The sequence below is a fragment of the Spodoptera frugiperda genome, chromosome 26 (genome assembly GCF_023101765.2).
Source record: "Spodoptera frugiperda isolate SF20-4 chromosome 26, AGI-APGP_CSIRO_Sfru_2.0, whole genome shotgun sequence".
Taxonomy (NCBI): Eukaryota; Metazoa; Arthropoda; class Insecta; order Lepidoptera; family Noctuidae; genus Spodoptera; species Spodoptera frugiperda.
The window spans coordinates 11,251,473-11,275,437 of NC_064237.1; the positions used below are offsets into that span (position 1 = coordinate 11,251,473).

At 35.1% G+C, this 23,965-nt stretch overlaps 1 protein-coding gene across 2 annotated transcripts in view; it reads left to right on the plus strand.

Annotated features, from left to right (window-relative positions):
* Positions 1 to 1,225: 1,225 nt before the first annotated feature.
* The window catches only part of LOC118264648 (thrombospondin type-1 domain-containing protein 7A), a 112,864-nt gene continuing 90,124 nt past the window's right edge, over positions 1,226 to 23,965 (plus strand). Inside the window, exon 1 of one of the 2 annotated variants that reach the window (XM_050705102.1) lies at positions 1,226 to 1,434. The gene's annotated coding sequence lies outside the window, so the exon portion shown is untranslated. The remainder of the gene's footprint in view (positions 1,435 to 23,965) is intronic. The other variant, XM_050705101.1, reaches the window with a different exon arrangement.

Consider the following 23,965-nt stretch of genomic DNA (forward strand, 5'->3'; position numbering starts at 1 on the left):
CCCGCCTCAATCGGTATAAAGCTTAGGTTCAACAGAACTGTTGCCGTTTCACTGAAAATAAGACGGGAGAAAGAGATGGACATAGTACAGGTGGAAGAGATTACGGGAAGCAGTAAGTTTGATCGGTCAAGTCTTTTGTTATCATAGACTCGTTTCGAACGTCGAATTTATAGAGTCTGGCAGTCTATGGTAGATGACAAACGGTAATAGAGATATTGGAAAAAGTCAGATATTTTACCATTTCCGACAGCTCGCTTGATTGGTAACAGAAAAAGAAATATTCGGTAAACAACAACGCTAATATTTCTTGTCTTTTTCCCGTTAAGTTTATTTCTGTTATCTTGTGATTGACATTCTCCAAGTTATAATGGGTTTATGTTGTTTTCGTTAGAGAAAATTGGAAAACTGTTTAACTTAGCTTAGGGAAAGTGAATGGAAGTCTGTTCAAGTAGCTAAAATAATATTTACGTAAATCTTGTGTTACATTATGTTTGTTATAATGTAATTTTGTGTTAAAATAGAAATAAATATCTTTTTATTTATGAAAAATATTTTCAAATAATCCATTTTTAAATTGGACTCGTTAGACACGAATACGAATGCTAAATTTGAATTTTGAATACAGAATTAAACAGTAAATACTTAAATGGAGAATATCATATGGCCATCATCATTAATTTAATACATTCGGAATAAACCTTCATTATTTTGGAAGGAAATTCAAAAATGAACTGAGCGAAGGGTTGAATGATGAGAAATTATAATTGGCTGTGGCTGTTAGGTGAAACAAAGGTCCGTAAAGGGCGAGCGAAGGCTTTCCGGGTGCCGGCTTCGAATCGAGTACACCCGCCGCCCGGATGGGCGGATGCCACAGATTATATAGACTCGTAGAAGGGACACAACTGCGAATGAAAGATGATCATTGAAAAATCTACTTTTATTTAAATACTAATGGTTACAAATTAAAATAACAATGATAATTTTCAATGTTTCCTACAATTTAAAACTACAATAATTAAAATATATTAACCAGGATATTAACAAGTAACAAAACAATATTTTGAAACTGAAATTAAATTGCTTTGAAACATTAGTCAATGCAGCACACGTTCTATGAAATACTTTTTTTTTAGCTTTGTAACAAAGCACAAACAATCCGTATTCTGCCTATTCACGCGTCTGTTGTCTCTACTCTCTCAGGTTTTCGCGCGTTGTTCAGAGCGAGCGGCGCGGCGCAGCCAGTGTTGGTCAGTGCCCCGCGCGCCGCGCACTCACCGATACGCGTATCCGAACGACGCTACGTATATCATTATCATTCCATATTTAAAATTTAAAAATATCTCTTCACTGACAGTTAGTTGACGTTTAATTTTTTCTTTTTTATCACCAGTGTTTTGTATTAGGCATGTGGTCGTATTGAAGATTAGCAAAAAGGTAAGTTTTAATATAATCTGTATTTTATCTTTCAGGGTGGAATGGCACGTGTTTTTGCTACTAAAATTTCTAAGTTATTTATTTAACCTAATGGATTTTGTTGAAGGTTGCTTTGAATTCGGTTTCATAGTATTTGAAATGTAAATTAATACGCAGTATTTCGTCTAGACTTATGTATTTTTATTCGCTTGAATGGGAATACTTATTTAGGTTGTAAAATTAAATCTTTTGTTTACTTGTTTCCAAAATTAAGTCTGTCTTTGTTTCAATTCAAACTGAGTGTTTTGTTGCTTGCGAAATCCTTTGTAAATTATTCGACGCAACATACTTATTTCTTTTTTTATAAAATAATGAAATTATAGATTTAGTCAAATTCGGTTTTTTTTTATTATTTAATACGCTATAGGTATCTAAATGAGTTAAGCTATTTAATATTTTTAAAAGCTAAGTATCAATATTATCTAGTACCGTTTTTCTTTTCTTACTTGGTAAACGGGTCAACGTACTAAGTAAGCTGTCCTTGATAAAATCTTAGCTCTTTACGTACTCGCATAAATACTAAGAATAAAATTATAAATGTTATTTTCACAAAATGTATTTTATTTCATACCAAAATAAATTAACTGTTGCGTCAGGTAATATTTTTTAAAGAATTATCAAGTTTTCGTAGCGACTGCCTACGTCGCGTTGCTACGCCGTAGTAATTTTTCGTAGCACTTATATTAAACGTTATTTTTTTAATCTTCCTAGTGACTAAAGTGCCGGTTATTAATAATAAGGTAATTTTTGTAAGTAACAAAGTAGGTAAGATTAATTCTAATTTTCACGTATTTTAATAATTCAACTTTAATATCCTTTTTATCGCCACAAAATTATATTTCTCGGTTACCGACGCCTACGGACGGTCTCGCGGCGAATTTTTACACGTTTTAATGTTAACCCGTAAAACGTCGAGTGTAGTTCCACTGTTACGGGTTTAATGACCAGCGCTAAGGGTTGTTTGTTTCATTTGTTTGAGGAACGGCGCTGGAGGGTTATGGCCCAAATTCTCGCGTTTTGTTTCGCAATATTTAATTAATAAAGTTTAGGAACCGTTGCCGGTGCCTTATTGGGCCGTTTAAAAGGAATGCGCCGTTAATTTTCATGCGATGACGATTTCCATCAAAACAAGTTTAGTGTTTTCGCATTATTTCAAATGTGACAGGCACACAACTAATAATTTCTTATGTATTGTTTTATACTCGGTTTTTTTTTAAATAGGGAATAAAGAAAAATCTGTGTTACAAACACCAGCTAATTTTCAGTAATGTTACTATTTATATTTATTTATTTTACATAGATATTAATTGTCTTTATCAATCTTTATCTTTAACCAGTGATAACAAGGTATAGTCATTATACTCACCAATTATTATTGATTTCGAAATGCAAACCATTTTGCCCTATATCTATTAAAGGCGCCGAGTCGCGTATCTATATTCGCCTTAAACAAAACACCAATCACCTCAAGCCATAAAAGGCGTAACAATAAAGAAAATAAAATAAAAAAGACATTACGAGCAGTAATTAGCTAGGTTTAATTACGTCGCGTTCAATTAACAAAGTACATTAAAATTATAGCTCCAAGAGACACCCTTCAGATACTTGAACTTTGTCTCTTCCAAGAAACAAATAAATTAGGTTTTAATTATGATTTTGTATATCATGTAAGTATTATATTATTGGAATCTTGTCTTCTCGGCATTGTTATACCATGATGATGGTAAAAAAAAATGTGTCGTATCGTCGGGTCGTGGTGGCCCAAAGGTTTAACCTCTTGACTATCCGTATAAGAGACACAATAGAAAAAACATTGTGTCTCGCGTAGATCTACCTACGTTCCCGGCAGTAAATCAGTAAATTATAGATTTACAACTATGGAATAGGGTGTAAATGAGTAGACGGTGGGTTCAACACAACTAGAAAGTTCGATTATTAAAGCCAAACTTTTTCACATTAGTAAGCCCGTCTCTCTGATGATTATAAACCTTTACATTCACATACATATCGCAAAAAATGAACAAAAAAAGGAATTAGCCAAGAGTAGAACTAAATAAAATGTTTTTTTTTTAAGGGGGGAAATTCATCCAATGACTTCTCCCGCCTTAGATGAGGCGAAAGGGAGTGTCAGACACTTACTGACTAAAAACCACCCCGTTTCTTCTCCTGCTTTTCGAGCCGAAGCCCCGGTAAACCCGTTAGGTAGTCCGCAGCTCCAAATAAAATATGTTTATCTACTAATCGGCAAGAGGGCATAAAAATAATTATGAATGTAGATAAAGCCTAGCCATATATGTATGAATCATGCAAGTTCCGAAAGAAAACTAAGTATATATTTTCTGAAAACTTTCCACGTATAATTATCAGTTTCGTGAAATAATAAACCTCATATTTCACCATAAGACATCCCAATTCGTATATATTCCGTGAAAAGCGTGACGAGGAAATGCTTTTAACAGCTGTATTTCGAAGGCCCACCGATATAACTTGAGCTTTAATGGTGGCGCTGTTTTCAGAATAAAGTATGTTGAAGTTTAGTTCGTTTTATGGCCGGGTGTCAAGATATGTTGGATGAAAGTAGTGGTTTAATGATGGTATATATGAGTGAGCTTATAAAAAATTCAAGGCGGATAATTCGAAAAGGAGTCTTGTTAGTTATTCGGCAGTTACATTTTAATGTCTCATTCAGTACACAGTATACATTATGTATGGTGTAAGCTCACAGTATTTAGGATTCGTGTCTATTATTTATTCGTCAGTAATTGATAGTTGTCTATTCATTTTATTGAGTTATTGTTTTCGTGATTCCATTGTTTTATGACTAATGGTTTCGATTTTTGAATGATTGATTGATTACGCATGTTATTCTATTGAATTTATAAATGTTTTTAGATAGATTTATTTTATTTTGAATGTAGGAATTCTATACTTTTTTGTGTTTTTTTTTATGTTTATTAGATTTTTTTCATTGTTCTCCAAATATATTGTGTTTGTGTCAACATACAATAGGTTTTTGTTATGTCAAAATTCATTAATTTTGTTTATTAACTAAATATTTGTTTACCATACTTTGATTTTAGCAAAAATTCTTCAAGATTCAATGGAATTCAACTCATTATCTCCACATACTACACACACATCACTAAAAACCTGAAAACCACAACAAAGAAGAGAATAAACTCCCCGAGACAATGCGCAGATATGACATTAAGGCCTGTAATTCGACGTAATTGTTAGTACACAGACCGAGAGGCAGCCATTAGCAGTAACAGAATTAGTGAGAGAAGCGACAGCGGCCAATTACGGCCGGGGGAGCCACCGCGCTGCCTTTTATCATTTCAAACGTTGCGTTTTTAAAAAACGAACGCTACCGTTTCTTTTTTTTTACTTTTTGTGAGTGATATTTGTTTTTCGACCAGCATTCAATTAATTGGGCTTTTTGTGTGAGGTTTTATTCATATAACACATGGCTATATGGCCATTAGCAAATGGACGAACGTATGTACAAAGCAAATAAAAAATAAATTCAGTACTATAGGACGTGTTTCACACAGTATGATAAGTTTCCATTAGACTTACTAAAGGATTCTCAAAATATGTGTCAGTTTAGCTAAAAATTATTTAATTAGATATTGTGAAACAGACCTTCAGTCCATAAAGTTTAACAATAAAGTGACAAGATTACGAAACTAAGTTCTCACATAATATTTAGGCAAATTAATTTAGACAAAATAAACAAGATAATAAGACGACAATTTAATGACATTCATACCATTTAAACTTGACTAATTGGAAGTTAATAGAATTTGTAAAGACAACGTTTCTCATTTTGATAATATTATAATGTTTACTGAACACCGTAATATTACTTTCATCTCCTGTTTCGAACGTTTTATCTTACAACCTAATGTATAAAGCGATGTTTAATAAAACTGGAGTATTAAGACCGATATTTTACAAATCGATATTCTTTATTGTATTGTATAATCGATCTGTTTGTATGAAATACATGGGCCATAATAAGATTCTAATAACAACAACAACAACAACACATCGTCACGTCCTTTATCTCCGAAGTGGTAGGCAGAGCTGCACATTGCGGCACGTATTGCCGCTATACAATGTACACCCACTCTTCACCACTTGCGTTGTAAGTCCCATGTAATAGGTGTTGAGCCTATTGCCATATACTAGGCCCATTTCTAGATTCCGTGCTACAATTTAGAAATTTTCGAAAAACCAAAAAAAGCCCAGTAATACTTTGTCCGACCCGGGAATCAAACCCGAGACCCCTTGTTCGGTAGTCGCAATTGCGACCACTTGACCAACGAGGCAGTCATTCTATCATAGCTATAATTTTTTTTTTTAATAATTCATTATATTTTATTGTAACCAACAAAAAATATCAAAACTCAAGACTACCTTACCATATTTTTTTTTATTCCCATCTTCTTTATTATCAAACTTCAATTGCCACGTGATTCCACAAAGTTTCAGCAATCAATGTTTTGCAACCAAAAGTACTTTCGTAGAACCAACTTCCTGAAACCACTGCGTTCAAAGCCACGTGCACGAAAATGGGACAAACCTTTGAGAAGTATTCCCAACACCCTTTATAATACAGGGTGGGGGTGAATCAGTACAAACATACACAACTTTATACATAATTACAAACAGTTGTATTTTGAACTCAATTAACACGTAGTTAGGTATTCAAATTGAATACGCGTGCCATTTCATTAGTGGGAGTTTTGTTTTTGATTTGAATAGGGACTTGTTAGTTGTATTCATGTTATATTATGGAGTGGTTATTGGGAACGGGATGATATAACATTTGTCGGTTTAAAGTAAAGGAAATATTTATCTTTTGTAAATTAATTAAAAAGTATCTTATGTTGTGGTATTTCAAATAATAATCTATTTCTATACCAAATATGAAAGAAAGAAGAAGAAATAAATAAAAACAGTAAGTATATGACGACAGTAATCATTTGAATATCATTCAGATAATTTTTTAACATTAGGTACACGGGATTAGAGTTAAAGCACGTCTTGCAAAGCATCAGTGGTGGTCTTCTCCCCAATTTTATCACAGATTTTATAGGTAATTGGTATTCTAAACGCAGACGCTGAACGCTGATAAATGATAAATGATATTTATTTTGCAAATAGGTTATAAAATAACACTTTTACACGTCAATCTCTTAAATAACTAGATGAGGCCGGCATTTCCTATCCGACTACTCTGAGAAGAAATGCCAAAACAAACTCAGAGGTCATAGTCTCTTTTAAAGTCCAGAGAAAATCAATTAAAGATGTCGGAGAACCGTGCAAGTTGATTCTGTAGTGGTTTTTTGAGGAAAGAACCACAGCAGTTTGAGCGGACCTGTTCAGATGGCAGCACGCATGTGTCAGTTTACAATCAGCTCAGCTGACGGCTGTTGCTGAATGATCCGACGAACAACACCAACCAAAAGAACATTTGGGTAGGCCACACAAATGCTCAAACTGTCAGAATATAATTTACTAATAATAAAATGACTAGCAAAAGTCTCACACGGTCCTCAAACTAACAATTTTAAAAGGAAATATAAAAATATAAAAGGAATAAAATTAACTATTATGTTTTTGGCTTACGCACGTAATTATTTGACGAAATACTCGATTAGTTTCAAGTTATGCTAGAGGATGTCGCGCTGCTATTATATTTAGTAAATGTCTCATGTAAATTATAATATAAACTCAGTGGTATAAATGAGAAAATCAAATTCAAAACCTCAATAAAGACCGTAAAATCCTTATTCCGACTCGGGAATCCTTTCCATAACCACCTAATTAAGAGTACCATTTGGACCAAAGCAAGTCCTCAAGAGACCAATAACATACTACCACTATGATAGTGACTCACTAATACTTAAACAAGGTCACGCAAGGTCTAAAGGTCCAAGACTTAGGTCTCAGCTCGTAAAACTTGGTCTACATATAAATGATCCAGTGGAAGGTTCAGAATAATAATTTATTTAGGACTTGACTAGCTTCAGACACGTATCATGATAATGTAGGAACCACTTGAAAGATACTGGCCTGAAAAAACAGTAGATTTCGGTACAAAAAATAAAAAAAATCTTTTAACTCTCCCATGTTCTTCTTTGTACTTCCAATCATTTGAGAGCAAGAAAACTGGTTGAATAGATAAAGCGGGAATAGGTAAAAACATGCGTATTTACTTTTGCAATAATAATATTTTCAGTATACATAGTTGGGATGGAATTCACATAGGCAAAAAAATATTTTAAAGGCCGGCAACGCACCGGTGTCTCCTCTGGTGTTACGAGTATCCATGGGCGGTGCTGATCGCTTACCATCAGGTGACACGGATGCTCGTTTGCCTCCTATTCCATAAAAAAATAATAATGTGACGCTTGATCTCCCCATGAAAAATAAAGTTAAATCTATCTCTTCGGATTATGAAAGTAACAAAGAGCTAAAAATGCTACATTATTTCTACACTTTTCTACCTTTGGACAATATCTCCCACGCAATTGGCCATTGAGCTGAGTCACCTTTGCAGAAAAGTCATTTTATTGGCTGAAAAATAAAAGAACAATCGTATGAATGGTTTTTGCAGTACTTCTCAACGTTTATGACCACTTCATTCGAATTTCGAAAAATCTTTTATTACTTTTAAAAATGTTGGAGAAACTTTTGAAATTCGTTCTAGAATTACCTATCCTACAATAGTATAGTTCTTTGTGAGACAGCTGTTCACATTTCTGAACACTATTTAGTTTTCTGAACACATTCTGGTTATATTTTTGGAAAGTTTAGTTCAATATGTTATTCGAGATATTACTTGAGCGGTTTTATCGTTGTATGAATTTCTTATGAGCCTTCAGATGTTCTTGTACGTGATTAATAAAATGATTTCGATATTCCAGTAGAGATTCGAAGTGGTTTTCAGTCATAAGTAACGTCCTTAAGATTTATGTCCTTAGTATAAAACCGTGATTTTTAATTAATTTAGCATATCTCACGGTAGTTATTATAAAACTGTCTTATTAATATTTATTTGATATTGGACACGATGGCCTCATCTTGTTATTTAAGAGATTGACGTATAAAACTGTTGTCTTGTATAAATAAATATCATTTATAATTTATTTATCATGTAAAAAGCTCGCCCAAACACTCACATTTTATGTTTCGGACTGTATCATATTACCAAACAGTTGTTTCTGCTATTACATATATGAACCATGTCATGTATATGTACAATATATCCCAGTAATAATATAGGAATAACTTTTCTTGTTTCGTACGACCAAAGAAGTTTCGAGATCGAAACTACCGCGTCCCAAGCGGGCTGGTGTCACGAAGTTTCCAGTTTCGGCCGAAACCAAGTTGTCGACACTTTGCTAAAGATGTACTGCTGATCCCAGAATATACTTCACTTTCATTCCTCACGTTGTATCTATGAATAAAGTTATGAATAAATTATTGTTTTACCTCGTATTGTCTTCGTTGATAGTTTATTTTTAAATTATTATTGACTCATAAGGCCTTTTGTTTTTTTTTGAGAGGGAATCTCGTCCAGTGGTGAGAGAGTATCAAACACTTACTGACTAAAAACTAGCTCATTCCGTCTTCTGCTTTGAGCTTGAGCCCTGTTACGTTGTCCGTAGTTCCGGGACTCAAAAGGCCTTTGTTATCATTGATTAAAAGAAACAGAATTATAAACTTATTATATAATTATTATATGTATAGACAACAATAAACTGTCTTATAAAAATAGTCATAAATGTTTTCCTACTTATAACACTTCATATTAAAAAAAAACAAACAAGAAGAAACCGATCTTACAAAAACAATTCAACATTTCACAAAAATGAACTTTGAAATTCTAACATTTCATTTCCCACCGCGGCCGCGCTGTCTGTCATCAGCTGTCCTTTCGAATTGTCGGTCTAATATTATTTGAGCACAGTCTTTTAGAGCGCTGACAGCGAGTTATTTTACTGCCTTCTGATTGGTTGGTTAACTTGGTACAGGCCAATCAGAGCGGCGAACGTCGATAACGTCAAACAAGCTCACACTAGGCACACTGAACTTTGGTGTACGTTGAAATCGAGATAGCAGCCGCAATTTCCCAGTTAGAAATGACATGAAGGAGGCAAGTGAGCGAGGGAAGAGCCCTCCACCGTAGGTACAGGGACCCTACAGCTCTTTTCAGAGCCTTTCATTTCCCTCAGCCCTCACCGTTGTTCCGATACTTGACCTCGCTTCCAAATTAAGGACTTTCTCGTTGTTAATGAGATAATAGAGTATAATTAATTATTGTGTGTAATGTTCGGATGCTGATTGTGATTGTGGAGAGTTTTGTAGAATGTTTTTGTGTTTTTTGTAATTGGTATACACGCAAAAAACATAGCTTAGCTGACTTAGTGTACTCATGATTGGTGAAATTCAAACGCATTCATAGCAACGTAGCACATCTTTAGTGGAAAAGCACACTTATATTGTTTATTAATTAAATAAATAACTTACACAAATGTAAACATTTATTAGCAAACATTAGACATTAAGTAGTAGGTAATAAGTTAAACAATATGTATAGATACAATTATATTTAACGACGTAATCCAAACACGGCGTAACAAAGATGCAGAACATAAATCGTTTAATCCAATATAATACACGTGTAAGAAGTAATTCCTTCGTAATTGTATATTGTTGGCGCAACTTTTATTAATATAATATGAAGTGTTTGCCCTATATATTGTAAGGGAAGACAGAATAAGTGTCCTTTATCAAGCTGTTAGTAAGTTACTGAAGTAATATGAGAAGGGAATATTTTTACAAGATATTGAAGCTAATTACACTATACATAGGCAGCTTAAAGTTATAGGAAATTAATTGTCCTCCTTTGGCTTCACCCGGAAGCGGAGTCAAAGTCAAAGCATTTAACTATTTTATTAAACCATACACTTGTACTTGTAAAACGTCAACAAATAAAGAAATAAATAATAGTATGTCAGTCTGTCCGTCAGTGAAGCTCGCTAAGTAGGTGCTCGTTCCAAAATGTAGAGTCTAATTGAAAAAAACGAGTAAAAATCTCCATTCGTTATTCTCAAGTAAGTCCAATGCTGTAAGAATATTACAAGAAAAATAAAAACATAACCTATTTTACTCCTGAAATCGATAAGAGAATTCAAGTAAGGCATTAAACATACGGCACGGTAATATTTACCAATGGTAAAACAATTAAAATCGGTTCAGTAGTTTCGAAGCTTATTCACTACAAACATACAATTAACGACCCTCTTTCTATGCTACAGTATAGATAGGAAACTTTGGTGCTGATAACCACTCGTGTATTCAAAATTTGCACACAAATGAAACCGACTGTTAAGTTAGTTAGTGCGGACCGGGAAATAATTGAATTACTCGTTCCGAGTCCTCGGGCCCTCGGTCCGAAATCGAAGACGATTATTACATAACATTAAGTCTTCTATCTTCGCAAAGGCGACGTAACACCAAGTTTGTTAATAAAATTTATTTAAAATTTTGTTATTTTTAAGTGTGGGAAAGCCATGCTTCGGCACGAATGGACCGGTTCGACCGGAGTGATACCACGGCCTCCCAGAAAACCGACGTGAAACAACGATTACGTTATGTTTCCTCGTATGAGTGAGGTTGCCAGAGGCCCAATTCCTTCCCTGCCCAATCTTTCCAATCCCTGATTTCCCAACCACCCTTGAATTCCTAACATTCAAAAGGCCGGCAGTGCATTTGTAACGGTGTTTCGGGTGTCCATGTGTGACGCCGATTGCCGTCATCTCGTCTCCGACGCCTTTTGTTGCGAGAAGTGTTAGGTAAAGGTGCACATAAATATGTATACAATTGACACACACTTTTCATGTAATTAAATTATATTAAGTACTTAGATAAGTACCTAGTATAATTAAAGAACGAGAATTTTGTAAATAAGTAGATACTTACTTAAATTTAAAGTAGATACTTACTTACTAAATTCTCTTTTTTTAGTAAAACACGATGAACAAGTATACTTTTTGACACCGTGTATTTACAGTAAGGGTTTTGAAACGTCCTTGTTCTCATTTCATAAATAAATAGAGTAAACATTATTCACACTTAATTAAAACATTACCCGGAAATAATATGGTCAAAGTGACATACATGGGGTCAAAGTGATATATTTGTGACGTCACGATAATATGTTACATTGATAACGCTGCAATAACACTTATTTACACGTGTTTCTAAGTACATATAGGTGTATATCTGCTTATATGTAAACTATGAGTTAATAGAAAAATTAAAATAAATTGGCTACTATAGAACCATTTTCTTTAACCTTTTTTTGAGAGGGAGAAATCATCCAATGTCTTCTTGGGCTAGGCGAGTAGGAGTGTTAGACTATTATTAACCAAAACCACCCCGTTCCTACTCCTGCTTTTCAAGCCCGAGCCCCGGTAACCCGCTAGGCAGTCCTTAGTTCGCTTATAGCCTACGGCCATAACATAACTATGTAATAAAAACCGAATGTACACGAACCTCTTTCCAATAAAAACATACTTCTAAAAAACATTTCTCTCTGATCCGATAGCCTCTCACTATCACATCCAATTACCGACCTCTTAAAACAGCTCCAATTAAACGCACGAAACACGAAAATACACCCCAGATTCCGTTAATCAATATCCGTGAACAATGATGATTATAATCGTCTGTTCCTGGTCAATAACATGCAACAATCAAGCATTGGGTAAATAGCTCCATAGGGCCCATGAAAAGGGGCTCCTGAACAAAGGGCTCCGAAACGTTTTCCTATTGTTATGGCACCGAAACAAAGAATAGCTTCGTACAAATAATTTACTTCACAATTGTTGAGGAATATCTGATGGATGAACGATGGATTGGAAGAGCGGGATGGAGATATAGGAGGTTGTAGTTTTATCTCTTTCTGTTACGAAGGAAGTTATAAAAATGTTAGAGGTGAAATGTGGGTGTTTTCTAGTTATGCGTCTACATTTATCTGAACAGATAAATATAGGTTTGTTAGTTTAGTTAAGTTGGTATTGGTGTACCGTGGGTGTTACATGTAATATTATACTCCTCTGATATCCCTCTGGATTTATATATAAAATTCTTATCTATATCCTTCGGGAAATAGAAGGCGTGACGTCACTTATGTTGCTTTTGTATTATACCATACAAATATTACACCAACAATATCATGCGTCATATCTTTACAATGTCTTAAATACGAAAAATATATGTGCAACGTCACGCCTTTTATCCTCAAAGGGTAGGCAGAGGTGCACATTACGGCACGTAATACAACTGTATAATATACACCAACTACGAAAAACATAGAAGAAAGAAAAAAAGAAAGTATGAAAAACAGTTTATTTGCACCGATTACATAAATAATAATCATTAATTATTGATAAAATAAAAATAAAAGCATAAACGGCGTAAAAAGGCTCGAGCCGCGGCGCTGATTTACGGAATAGCGACGAATATAAATTGCAAACCTAAATCACTCTTAATAACAAACCAATCACCACATGAATAAAACAAAACATCACATAACGATGCTCAAAACACTCACAATACCTCAATAGTACGTACGTTACACCGTCACAGTGGCACCGTGGCGATCAACAGCCCTCACGGAGCTCACACAGGGCTGTAAGGGCACAACATTGGCACGAGGGCCCTCCGTCACTCCGTCCTCACGTGCACTCCACCGGCCACCGAAGCACGTATCGATCCGTTGCAATCGCCCGCTATTAATATCATAGGTAGCGATGGTGAATGCGTTTCAGGAATTATGGTTTTGTATAGAGTTGTTGTATGTTGATGGTTATTATGTAATTATTTTTGTGTCAAAAGGTGTTTTCTGAAGAGATTCTTTGTTTTTTTTTTTTGAGGAGGAAAAGTAATCCGATGACTCCTCCCGCCTTGGGCGAGGTGAAACTGAGTACCAGACTCTTACTGACCAAAAACCATCCCGTTCCTACACCTGCTTTTAGAGCCGTAGCCCCAGTACACCCGCTAGGTAATCCGCAGCTCCGGTTAGGGTTATAGTTTGGGATATAGGTATAGTTGGTTATAGTAAACATTACAATGGGCTTTAAATATTGTCAGTTCTGAGTATCAGATGAATATTTTAACCCCTCTTCTATAATTTCCGTGTAAAATATTTTCAAAAACAGATCTCTATCTTTCATGACTTCAAACTTTATACTACACCAGGCACCTACAATTTATATTAAAGAAAGATGGTACCGAAGCTAAAAATAAATAAGTACATTGAAACACGGTTTTAGAACGTCAGCGAAAGAACATGACAGTAAAACTAATTACTCATTTTAATCCGCACAAGACACAATTCTCTTCACATATTCAAATTCAAATAAAGAATAACAAAAAAAGCAATAACTTGCCAGCCAGTATTTGTTAATCACATATTATTATGTACATTGGGAGCAACCCTATCGAGCACTGGACAAAAAGCCCGCGGTACTGGGGACCTTTCAAATATATTGCGGACAACGGCTAGGGTTTCAACAAATTCATTAGTGTGTAGTTTAATGATCCCGGCTCATGTTCCCATGTATACTTGTATAGACCATGTATTAATATTGAATTTGATTGTTTTGTCAATATGTGCGGTGGAATTGTGAATTAATAGGAATTGTTATTTGTAGTTGTGTGGTTGATAAGTATAAGGATATTTAATTATAGGTTTTGTATTGAACTCAAATGCAAAAGGAAGTATAATACTTGTCGATATTATCTATAATATAAAAATAAGTCGGGTTTTCCTTCCTAACGTTATAGCTCCAGAACACATGAACCGATTTTTCTCAGTTTTGCATTAGTTGGAAACGTCTCAGGCTCCGTAAGGTTTATAGCATAGAAAAGCAGGAAAACAGGGAAAATCGAAACGGAGTTTGCCGGGTTTGCTAGTAGTATATAGATTTAAACATAAAGTTAATCTTTTGATGTCTCCTACACACAAAAAACTACTACTCACATTTAGATAAGACTTTGCAAACAAATAGACGAATATAAATATTTTTTTATAGGTAAGGTTCCTAAATTAATGTTATTGCAGACGAAGTTAGGGGAAAGCACTAGTTCTAAATATGTAGAACATAGATAAGGCCTGGCTTTTGATATATTGGCCTATATTTCAAATTAATAGCCTAAATAACCGATAGTTCATGTGGAACACTACATTGAGACATTCACGACAGAACTATGTCACGGACTAATTACAAATAGCTTTTTAATTACGTCAGACTTTGATGTTATGTTATTTGTATTATATTTAGTTGGTTAAAGTTTGTTAAGTTATGAATTCAAACATACAATATTACAATTGTGACGACACATGACAAGTGACAGATGACAGAAGTCGCACATGACGGCTGACGTCATAAAATCCTACATCGCACATGTGAAGTTTACATGCGAATAAACATGGATAAAAAATCCCAACGAACAACAGTTGGGCAGAAAGCCCGCCAGGCATGATCACCTCGCCTGGTCGGAGGATCCTACTTTTCTTAGGGAACTTTATTCACTGTTCCCTAAACAGTCAATTTGATTATACAACATATGTACCTACCTATACTGCCCTGCTTATTGTAAGAAAGAAGAATTTTTAAGTATCTCCTCTGTGATTGCTTTATCACTTACCTTAACATGACGCGTCTGACCGTTTGTTCTTACCCTATAAAAATAAAATTACGAAAAGTACCTTCATAATACAGACTCGGGCCGAGGATCGATACCGAGACCTCTTACTCTCCAGTAACACTTGAGACCACTCGACCGAAGCAGATACTCTATTAACTTTTGTGAAATATCTAGCCGACAAGACTTTCAGTTTACCTTTGAATATTATTCTTTTTTGTAACTTGAGTCTTTGAGCTTTGATAAATACTTGGGAAAATTAATAACACGAGGCGGTCTAGCCGTTCTTGAGATTTGCGCTTAGTAACAGTTTTTATGGTATTCATATGGAATACTTGACAAAAATTTTTTGGAACAGTGAAAAATGCACAGAAAAGTTGATGTTATAGTGTATATTATTCGCTTCTGCTTTCCCCTTTGGTGATCCGGAGCTGCAGACTACCAAGCAGATTTACCGGAACTCCGGCTCGAAAAGCAGAAGTAGGAATGGGGTGGTTTTTAGTCAGTAATAGTCTCGCATCACCTAATGCGAGAGAAGTCATTGGATGATTTTACCCCCTTAAAACCCCATTTGGTGATTAAAAAGCATGATGTTATATGAGTCAATTTATAATAATTACCATAATATCCCTTAAATCAAACGCGATACTCAGCAATAACTCTTAACTTAACTCTTAATATATCCTCTATTACCTTTCAAGACCCCGTCAAGAATAGACTGATGATAATGTTCACAAAAACGCATTGCTGCCGTGCAGTAAGCGAGCATAATGCCGCGTCCTCACGACATAGCTTGTCAACCGCGAAGTCCTTTCCATGAATCACTAGGCTTTCATAAAGACGGCTTTATCCTTGTCACTAGAAATGAAGAACATGGGGCGGCTTACTGCCTGTACCCATGCAAGAACTTGGGGTAAAGAGTAAGAGACAGGAGGGCAATAGTTCTATTTTAATGTTACGTAGAAGGTCCAAATTAAAAGTACCGTTAATCGGCGAGTTTGCATGAAAAGATAGACAGTCATCAGCTGTTGATGAAGCGAAAGAGGTATAGAGGTAGAGGTAAGATTCGTAGCAATAAGGGATTTTTGATTTTTATACCCCGTCATCAACTCTATTGGCGTCCCATTGCCTACCCCCATGGGACACAGGCAAGAGGTTATGTATGTTGATACTGTAGTGGTCTAAGGTAACATGAAACAAAATGTGTGAACTTCTGTAAAATTTTAAGTTTGTAACTACTCAGAGTCTTTTAATGGTTAATTAAACCAGTCCTTAGCAATTTATTTCGATACAAAATCGTTAAATCATCTCGGAGTGCGGCAGTAAGTGTATTAAACAAAGTGACATTCGATATCCGACCTTCCTCACTATGAAATAAAAATTGTTTTACTTTACCACAAGTTCTTATCTATTAAGGTTAATACACAAACTTCACTAGCCAATGCGATGCACCGTATCTGTACGACAATTTATTCAACGGTGCTAGTTCCGACTTAGTACCGAATAAATTGTGCCGATAACATCTAAAACATAAAGAATTTTTATACCCGGAAGATAGGGTTCACGTAAGTTTACTACGGCAAGAGGTACTATAGACAATAGACCGACCCATGTACAAAACTATTTTGTCTTTGAAAGAAGTTTTGTAACTGGCAACTTGATTTAATAGTGTGTTCGAATTTCGAATTCTGTGTAACTTGGTGTACCTTGTAGACAAGAAGTATCTATAATAGTCCAGTCAATTTAGGAAATGACCTCGGAATGCGAGATACCCAGCTGTAATTTTGTATATACTTGTATATTGACCCCCTAAAACTTGTCTCAAAACCTACATATGGTAGGGTGTAAGCAACCCTTAAAATTCAGGGTCAAAGGGCCCAAAAATCGTTTTTTTGCGGTTTTTTCGAAATATCTCATTTCCTATGGGTTTTCGGTAGTTGTATTCAATAGCAATATTGTAAAATACAAAATTCTCTACAACTTTTGTCTAAACTTTTTTTATACGGTGAACCGTTTTCGAGATAGAGGGCGGAGAACGCGCGGTCACTGCATTTCTTCAAAATTTTTTTTTGTCTAACGTATCCGTGATGGTTGTCTATGGATAGGACATTAAAAAATACGTCATGGTTCCTAAAACCATTTTTCGTCAAAATCAATCGTTTGAAAGATAGACGCTTCCAAAGTGGAAAAATGAGGTCCATAAAATGTGTCCTGCACTCTAACTTCTAAAATAAGTGAGTAAGAAAACTAAAAAAAATATATGCTGTAGATTTTAATGGAAACTTTCAACGAAAATTGGTTTGAACGAGATATCATAATTAGTTTTTAAGAATCTACAGCATATATTTTTTTTAGTTTTCTTACTCACTTATTTTAGAAGTTAGAGGGCAGGACACATTCTATAGACCTCATTTTTCCACTTTGGAAGCGTCTATCTTTCAAACGATTGATTTTGACGAAAAATGGTTTTAGGAACCATGACGTATTTTTTAATGTCCTATCCATAGACAACTATCACGGATAGGTTAGTTAGACAAATAAATTTTTTTTGAAGAAATTCAGTGACCGCGCGCTATCCGTCCTCTATCTCGAAAACGGTTCACCGTATAAAAAAAAGTTTACACAAAAGTTGTAGAGAATTTGGTATTCTACAATATTGGTATTGAATACAACTACCGAAAACCCATAGGAAATGAGATATTTCGAAAAAACCGCAAAAAAACGATTTTTGGGCCCTTTGACCCTGAATTTTAAGGGTTGCTTACACCCTACCATATGTAGGTTTTGAGACAAGTTTTAGGGGGTCAATATACAAGTATATACAAAATTACAGCTGGGTATCTCGCATTCCGAGATTCTTACCAAATTTTGCCTTATTTGACTGGACTATAAGTATACAATATGTGAACTACATTTGTTTGCACGTAGCTTTTTAAAAAAACCGGTACATTTTTATATTTAGGTACTTATTTCTTTTTAGTCTACACATCGTGCCTTAATAATGCAAAAGTATATTTTATTTTATAGCTTGTTTTAATGTATTGCGGTTTTAATTGCTCCATCCATAGTGATAAGTTTTGCTATTGAAAATACGAGTAGCTTATTCACACAATCTACGTTTTCATAAATATAAGAAATTTAAACCAAAACGAAAAAAATTTAAACGGTAATTCAACATTGTAATAAAAAACACGACTTCGTGAAAATGTACACAACAGCTCCTACATACACAAATAGTCTACAATATCATTAAACACTGATCAAACAACATCAAAACCTAGCTATTAATCAAATTAAACAACATTGTATACGGAACAAACACCCGTATATGTACTGGGATAGGGGTGTATATTGTGTGAGGGTAAACACATGAGGAATGTTCGCGTGCGAGTAACACTTACCCTGTTTGTCAGCCTCCCGTGACTTCCCTGTATATCAGTAGACAGTTGTATGTCTATGTACATACCTACTATGTATATGTAGATAGATAATAGCCTATAGTTTAAACGTATAGTTAGATTAATTACGTTGAAAACTTAAGCCGTGTTTAGTCACGTTACTATATCCATTGGAACAGTAGAACAAAGTAGGTTTTATTTAAAGTGTAGAAAGAAGAGATACGTATGTACTTCTCTTTCTTGTCTTTATTAAGGACGTATTCTACCAAGTTTGTCACCTTTCATTTGCTAACGGACTTAGTGAATACCACTGCCTCTATTTTTATAATAACTATTGTTTATATGAGATTATACTAAATTAACTAAAATACAAACATGGTTTATTCACGTATATTAATGGAGAATAGCTCTACTAGTTTCGAGTCACTGAGGGACTCTTCGTCATGAGCAGCGTGCGCAGACGTGGTGACATCACGCAGCCTACTGGTTTGACAGTTTGTTGGTGCTGGCGGCGTTGCGCGCGTTTGGTTGCAAGCACGACTTTCCATTTGATCACAGTATCCTTTTTTCCTCTAATAAGGAACATAACAAAAGAAAACGAAAAGTATTATAGCCTCAAATAATTTTCGCATAAAATAAATAAACATGCCAACCATATTTATTTGTTAGTCATCATCACAGCGTGCCAATTAAAGAAGCTTAATTCGTTATAGACAACGTAGCTTAGTTAACACTTTCTATTATACCCATATTTAGTTGTTAGTTTAAGGAACAGAGAGTAAAGTTCCCTAAGAAAAGGAGGATCTTCCGACCAGGCGAGGTGATCAGCCTGGCGGGCTTTCTGCCCAACTGTTGTTCGTTGGGATTTTCTATCCGTGGTAATTCGCATGTAAACTTCATATGTGCGATGCAGGATATTTATGACGTCATCCTTTGATTTTGCTCGTCGATAGTCTATGTGCGACTTCTGCCTTCTGTCACTTGTCACTTGTCAGAGTGTCGCTACATTAGATATAACTTTAGTAGTTAGCAGGCGACAGCCCTACATATTTTAGGGTCACAAAACCAAGACGACCTCTAACTGACACTGGTACTAAGAACAGCAATAAAGCGAAGAGCTAATGTCAACAAATTAACTCGTAATGTGAATACAACTCACGCAAATGTGAGTTTAACAAGAGTTGGCAAACTGATACCCATAGTTTTTACACCTTTGAGCAAATTATACCGAGTCACATTAACCTTGGGAGGGAAACTAGACCGAAGTTATTGATTTTTCGCAAAGTCTAGTGTTGGAAACTAACTGTAGTTTAATAAGTTGCTTAAAGTTAATTGTTAGCTTTTGAAAATATACTATAGGTAGAGTGTAGGGTACATATCCACATCCACAGCCTATAAATGACCACTGCTGACCAAAGGTCTCCTTCTAGGAGAAGGTTTGAGAATTAATCACCACGCTTGCCCAGTGCGGGAGGGCTACATCCTTAACTTTAATTTGTTGGTTTCTTGTTGATTTTGAAATTCGGTTATTTCCTCGAAATTGAGCATGTAGTGCACTTTTGAACCACATGTTTTACATAGATATCTATTGTTAACAAAATTGCATTATTTGTTACTCATACTCATACAATGTATAGGAGTAAGAAATGCACCTATCTGTCATATTAACCAATGCAATCCGACATCATAACCAACCAAAGAAAGTTAGCTAGCAGAAGTCTTTATTCGAAAAATCAACCACCGAAAAACACAAGAGCTAAATCAAAACGTCAGCCACAAACAGTACTTGCGGTGAACTAAACGCCCCCAAACTACACGTAAAGTCACAAAATTCGCGTGTAAAGCTATCGCATAAAAATTAAACGAACAAAAAAAGGTTAGCACTAAAAAGTACCAAGTGAAAAGACTCCGTGGTTTCCCGCCATAACATTCTTTTGTTTGGGACGGCAATTATTTTCAACTGCCACGAGTCCGCGACTCCATGGCCCAGGGTTGCTAAACGCTCGGGTTCAGACGTTTGCTTTCTATTTTTATCTGTGACCGGTTTTGCCGAAAAACGGGGAAAATGGGAAAACGGAAAACGCTTTCGTTTTTACGGTTCTCAATTTCATACGTTACACCAGGGATGCACAGACTTATTAAGACTAGGGGCCACTCAGACAAATTATGAATGGATTTCGGGCCGCTAGAAGTATAGGTAATTAAAAACAATAAAGAATCTATAATAATGTATTAAAATGCTTGGCACTGCATAGTGCTTACAATCTTTTTTATTACTTTTTGAACATATTTTTTTTGGTTTTATTCTGGATAGAATTCAATATTTTTCGAATGTACGAGAGTTTATTTTTGCTGTCGGCGGGCCACCAGGATTCAACCGGCGGGCCGCGGTCTGTACATCCATGCGTTACACCTTACATGCGCTGGCTTTTGTTTTCTCGAAAAAGTTAGGAATACTTGTATTCTACACTCATTGTTTCAAGTTTAATATACTAATGACATTGTACGTATTTTTGCTATCTAGATATATTTCTATACTTCATGTCACCTTATTTGCGTACCTAAAAATAGAACAGAATACATGGTATCTCCACCATAATAATGTCGTAGAAATAAGTTAAAAATAACTTAAGCACAATAAAAAGAAAATCCTACAGAAAAATTCATGCTCATTACACAATTTGCGTACGAAAATATTATTCATAATACACAAGTATTCTGTTATTCTCCTACATGACCTATTTTGGGTATAATACGTAGAATTTACCATCAAATAAGGTTCACGGAGCATGTGATGTAATGATCGCGTCTCGTCGATATAATTAGCTCAAAATTGGTTTTACCTAATAACCTAACGGCAAACTGTTTACCAAGCTTGTAAGCGAATTTAAATATATTAATGGACACTTAAAACATACAAGAATATACGTAGAAAGTGTTTTTTTTTTTTGATGGAGGAATATCCAATGACTTCTCCCGCCTTAGGTGAGGCGAGAGATAGTATCAGACTCTTACTGAATTAATACCACCCCATTCTTTCTCCTGCTTTAAGCTGGAGACCTGGTAACCTGTTACGTTATCCGCAGCTCTGGATCTGAAACCAATATCTGTAAGCAACATTTTTGTAGCCAATTTGCAAAAATAATTTCATTTCGTTTCATTATACATAGGTATGGTATGGTATATTATGCGTTTATATTGTGGTCATTAGTCTAAAAATGAATGAACATTTCTTGTTAGTACGTATTTCAGAGACGTTAAAACCGCAGAAATACTGACTACGGTACTCCATAGATCCCTCATCATAATTTCCAACAACAAGAACCAAAATAAACTAACCTAACAATGAATTCGACAAGCAACAGTACACAACCCTAGCTACAAAAGAGATAAAGAATTTATTTACATGGCTCAAACTACTGTTCTGAAGGCTAGCGCTACATTAACATTTGCCCAACATTTCGTACATTAAGCGCTGAGAGCTCGAATTGTTGCTGGTTATTGCAAACTTTCCTGCGCTTTGTTTGTTCATGCTCCATGGTAGTCCGTGGCATTTTTTACCTTTGAACGTGGCTAGATTAAAATTACTTTGAGAAGATAAATGCATGTTTAAAGTTTTGTTGTGAGGAATTTCTATTCTGGTCTTGTGCTTTGTTTACCTACACAGAATATTAGTGCGTTTCTTGTGTAATTTTAGTCAGTCTTGAGTCCCACAATATTTTATTTTATTAATTTTAAGAAAACTTGCAGCTAATACCTCATTTAGTTATTTGACAATAAGTAAAATAAGGCCAATTACAAATTTCCACTTATAAAAAATAAATAATTATGCATCGATATTTTGAATACTAATTTTGCACGTATTTATCATTTCAATTTAATATGGGACAATCATACTTAACTCTTCGGACAACACATAAAAGAAACCAATTTCATTTAATCAGCCCTAAAATAAAAAAAAGAACACGCATCATTTAAAAACAGAACGCGCGAACTAGCAGCAATGTAACTGTAACAGTCCGCCATTTCCAATATGGCCGCCGTGATTGTTGCACCAACAGCGCGCACGATCAAGAGACATCGAGTGCGCCGTTCATTATACGGAATTTTGCCTCGCTATACGCAGCTGAAGCCCACTTTAACCGTCACCGGCTCGACTACAGCTCTACCTCAAATATGTCCCAGTTTTAAACTCGGAAATACTCGAACAGAAGCCTCTTAAGCTCTTCACGTGGATTTTCGAGCTTTAAGCACTGCTTCTAGTGATTGTGAAGAAACTAGCCGGATGATTTTGTTCTAAGCTTCTTTGCAAATCAATAAAGTTGGTTTTCGAGTTATACGGCTAACGGCATTTAATGTTGAAAGACAACATTTTTTAAGCCAAGGATTATTAGCGTTTGCTGTCCATTAAGGTGCTCCCACACAGCGGTTATATAACGTTATACAACAATGTGTAACAATAACATTTGTGTTTAAACAAATTATAACAGTGGTTGTAGAGTATGTTACATGCTGTTATAAATGTTACACAATGTTGTATAACGTTATATAACTGCTGTGTCGGAGCACCTTAAGTAACAGAAATTGTAACATCAAATTATTTCAACTGAGCTATGGAACTAATAAATGCGTTTGTTCAATCATTGGTTAACTTCACCCACAAAAGTGGTTAGCCTCGTTGCCTTCGTCCAAACTGGCTTGTTGATTGAAATTCGTTTAGACGGAAAATTTACTTAATTGCTTTAGAATTACTGTTGAAATGACGTTAGGCACGATTAAAGGATTAATTAAGGGTTGTCTAATAAATGGAGCGATCATGCGATGATCTAACGAAGTATTAATTATACGCCATTTTGTTTAATCCTAACACATTTTAGGACCATTTAAGTTGAGACCTTGTACCATATTGAATTAGGTAGAAAATAAATAATCCATTCGAAAAAATACATAAAAGCTTTCACAAAAAAGGATTATAAACGTGCGTATAGATAGGCCTCGACTCCTCGTATTCGTGCAAATCAATCGGCTCACTTATTATAACTGGAATCCACACCTGCCTAAAAAGGAAAACGAGTACGTATACATTACACCCCTTTTAAACCCGTCACATCACGCCCCTTAAGACGGGGGCTATCGATTGTGCGATATTAAAATGTACTGTCGAAAGTCAACACAGAAGGATAAGTGACAGGATCAAATTTTATACACCACAGCTAAATATGAATTGAGTTTAAGTTTAACAATAATTGTTTCACTTTATGAAAAAATACGCCCGTATTTTTAGTAGTTGTAACGTTATTTATATTAGCTATTCATCACAAAACCAAACAATATTCAGATATAGCAATTGTATATCACATAAA